The following is a 4,325-nucleotide window of genomic DNA, read 5'->3' as shown; positions in this document are numbered from 1 at the left end:
TGTGATGAGGATGCCAGGGGTGCACCCAGAGCGTCTCCACACTTCTTCGTTAGTGATTTTATCCATCCAGTTAATTCCCATCATCCTACGAATGAACCAAATTTCAGCACTGTTGATCTTCTCTATCTTCGGGCATACAGTCCAGGATTCACAGCCATACAGCAGAACTGACCAAATATACACATGTAAAATTCTACATGTAAAATTCTAGAATAGGTATTCGAAATTCTAAATTAGAAAAATTATTCTAGAATAATTCTAGAATAGCTAATTATTCTATTTTGCCCATCCCTAACTGCAGCATATTGGTTTATTTATTATAGTGATTGGAATCATTCCTTTAGGTTTATTTTGTACTGTTGGCTTGTAAGTAAAAGTTTATGCCCACTAAGGCTTGTTTAATTTGGTAATGGATTATACTAGAGATCCTTGTCCCTGGCGGATACTAGATGATTGTGGTGGAGCGTTTTGTCTCGGTTTTATTGGTGGTGGATTATTTTCAATGGTAGGTGGTGCCAGAAATGCTCCAAAAGGAATCACAAACAGACTGATGGGTGCCATGGCAAATGCAAGAATAAAGGCCCCAAGAACTGCGGGAAGTTTTGGTGTGTGGGGATTTACTTTTTCAATGTGTGATTGTTCACTTGTTGCCTTGAGAAGAAAAGAAGACCCATGGAACTCAATAATGAGTGGTGCTGGTACAGGTTTTATTTTAGCAATTCGACAAGGAATTGGGCCAGCAGTTGGCTCAGCTGCTGTAGGTGGTGTGCTGCTTGCGCTTATTGAAGGTGTAGGAATTGCTCTTAATAGGTTTCAAGCACCAATGTATAAACCACAACCCCCCCAGTTTGAAAGTAACAATGAACTTTCCACTACGGGAGGAACTTTACCTGCGTTTCAATAGTTTCTCATTGAAATGTATTTTTGTTATATATACATTCAATTTTGTTATGTTTTAGCAATTTTTGTTAAAATTTTTCTGTATTTCTACGAATGTTTGCGGAATTGTATTGTATATTCGTATGCGCTCATAACCACATAACTTTTTCCAGAAGAAGCAAACGGCCAAAGTTTACACAGTTTTTTACATGCATTCATCGCATAATCTTTGTTCTGAGTCCAGACAGTTAGGTGCCTTCCAATGCCAAGTAGGCACTGTGGCATCAGGATATTTAGATCCAGTACACTGTGGCGCTGGGTCATTTAGGTGCTATTATGTGTGTCAAATTGCACTTATAATCATTTATCAGAAATGCTTGTTTATGTGACAGTTCTTCCCACTGTGTTACAAAGTGAATTTCACTTTGGAACATCTGTGTGCAGTGCTTGACTAATGACTATGTACTGCAGTATGCAAAGCAAGTACAGCCAAGAATCCAATTAGCAAGCTTTTTTGTTTGAACAGGTGCACGAGGTGTAAGGATGAAGATTTTTAACAATAAACATACAAAAGATAAGTTAAAAAGTTAAGGGTTCATGTAGAAGTTGTGGCTTACTCCAGAAGAAACTCCCACATGTCTGACTGGAGCCGCCACTTCTTCTGATGAAGCGATTTACTAAAATTAACAGCCTTTCGTCTGCATCTGTACTTTCTTCACTTTGTTGGCGGTGCATATCCAGCAATCATTTGTTCATACTCCAAATCGCGAGATCTACAGCTCACTTTGGATTCTCCTGTGTGCGGCTTCGTCATGATTTTTTGTTCGATCCGTTCGAAAAAAAACAATGCCTGTGGCAATGTCTGCAGTATTATCATCAAGCACCTAATGAAATAGATTTTACTGGGAATATCATCCAAAAATGACCGGCGCCGCACCTAAATATCCTGACGCCACAGTGTGTGCACCCATTTGGCTGGCATCTAAGGATGTGCTTCGTTTATTCTTTAGGATCACAAAACTGTGATGCGCCCTTTCTCTTGAAGATAAAACATTTTTTTTATTTGTCAGTGTGGTAACTCTGCTGTTGCAATTGTTGAGTGTGTAAAACTTTGTTTTGGCAAACGCAAAATGTCTTTATTTGTCTTAATTTTGGGTGAAGATTCTCAGTAAAAAATTTTATTCCAATATCTAAGCAAGTTAAATTCGTCATGTAGCTACTGAATTGAAATGTATAACAATCTCATCCTGAAGTTAGGTTAATAAAATTCAAAGTTGCATGGTTGGTTTTGTAACAATTCTACAATTTCCGCCAGTTGGAGCAAAAATATTTCAAAACGTACTTGAAAGAACATAATTTTATTTTGCTCAATGCTGGTGTTCGTTTTACACACATTGCTTATTGCTGTCAATGTTACACTTTATGATGTGCTAGATTGCCAGATATTGCGAAATCCTGTGATATAATGTTTTTAGGTGTTAAGGTTTTAATGGTGTGAACTTGATGTAATGCATGTTTGTGCCAATATTGCTATTTTAGGAAGGATTTTGTGAAGGATGAAACAGCAAGATAAAACAACGTTGGTTCATTTTTACATTGATTCAACGTCTGCAAACGTTAAATCAACGCAAAAAAGTTGATTTGCTGTCTGGGCACAAGCACTGTTCTCCCTTTAGCGGAACCCAGTGAATATAAGGCTACGTTTACATGAGAGGCGAAATGAAAACGACCGAAATGAAATCTCAAAGCGGCGTGAAAAACTTTTTGTTCACATGGAATCTCGTTGCGACTGCTGTTAGTTTCGGGCGAAAGGAATTCTGTCTCTACGCATGAGTGATTTTCGCGCTTGTTGTCTTGGCTACTGCACGTCGAAAATAAAGCTAGTTAGTGATCATTTTCACCATCTTGTTGAAGAAGTTATTTCACAACGTGTTAGGCTACTTTACTTAATTAAGAAACGGCATCGGAGTTTTTTCCACTATTGGGGGGTTCACTAGTTGCGTTGATGCAACTGCGATGGATACCCATTATTACAACCGAACTGCGGTAGCTCAAGAAGCTGAACTGCTGTCTTTTAGTAAATGATTACAGCACATTGCATACAAAGCACAACAGACGAGTTAAGAGGTATAGTTAACTGCCAAGCAATTTGTGACGAAAAGGGTTTTCATGAAAGTTGAAGTTCGATGGTCTGGCAGTGTTCATGATGCAAGAGTGTATGCCAACTGCTCCATTAACAAAGCCTTTTCTCAAAAACTTATTTCATTTGACTGTCAAGAAGAATTCTATTATTATGACTTCACAAACAAAACTATTTTATTTATGTTATGTTCAAGTTCTTTTTACGTGCTACACTACAAATACAGTAGGCTACCAGTTAACTGATAATAATCAAACTACTAGGGCAAATCTCATTGCTAGGATCTCATTGCGGCGTGTTTACATAGCCGCAACCAGTTGACATCGGTTTCACTTCTGTCAAAACTACCGATGTGAAATCCAGACCGCCATGAATCTCACTTCGGTCGCCGCGTGTAAACAGATTACGTGTCCGCCAAACGAACCGACACGGAAATCTTTCATTTCGGACGCAATGAAACGTCATGTAAACGTAGCCGAACTTTCCAGGCAACTTCAGAAAGAAATTGCTCTCCATTAATAGAATTGCATTCTATTAATATCGGTGACCGGGTATATATCAGTGTTTCAAAACCCATTGCAAAACTGTACGGATTAAGCTTTCAAAGAGACTTTCTTATTCCTAAGATAAAGAATGGCATATTTCTAACTCGTGAGAGAACCTGGATATTGAGCATCCAGTTTTCTTTAAGGTTTATGCTCCATGTTGTAAATGCTGAACAAGTTAAACAACCGCTTAAAAAGTATCAGTTTCACAAAGCCTTCTATCAAATGATAAATAATAATAATTAATAATAATCTTCACGAATAATTTTTTTTTTAATATTTATTTGCTTGCGTTGCCTGCAGTTTGTCCACTATTGGCGCTCCAGTTGTTCCAGGAACGAGGAGGCGACTGATTCTTAACTAATTCATCAACTTACTTTAAAGTATCAGGTTTGGTGGCCGTGCTTAACTATATTTATTGATGCATATACCGCAATATTAGATCCTTTCATGCACGTCTTAAACCATTAAGGTTTTGCCACCTTTTCCTTTTGTTAGTTTTGTTACTGTATTTCTTTTTCACAATATCATTTCTTTTGCATTCTGACAAAGAAAAATAAATTGAATTGAATTTTGTTTCTCTTGAAGTTGAGGTGACTTGCTCGACTGCGACTGGAGACCATACCAAACAACATTGAAAAATATTTTGTGTGAATTGTATTTGTAACTTATTTTTGGTCTACGTTGCATCTACGCCACGTTTGCGGCTCTCAGTAACGGAAGTGATGCAAATAAAATACGAGAAAATGTACAATGCAGAA

At 37.7% G+C, this 4,325-nt stretch overlaps 1 pseudogene; it reads left to right on the top strand.

The window, feature by feature from the left end:
• The first annotated feature begins 206 nt into the window (after positions 1–206).
• LOC145777343 (mitochondrial import inner membrane translocase subunit Tim17-B pseudogene) lies at positions 207–4,325 on the top strand (annotated as a pseudogene).

This window comes from Aplidium turbinatum, chromosome 1 (assembly GCF_918807975.1).
Source record: "Aplidium turbinatum chromosome 1, kaAplTurb1.1, whole genome shotgun sequence".
Classification (NCBI taxonomy): domain Eukaryota; kingdom Metazoa; phylum Chordata; class Ascidiacea; order Aplousobranchia; family Polyclinidae; genus Aplidium; species Aplidium turbinatum.
The sequence above is the reverse complement of the archived record's forward strand: the minus strand, read 5'-3'. Positions and strand labels throughout refer to the sequence as shown.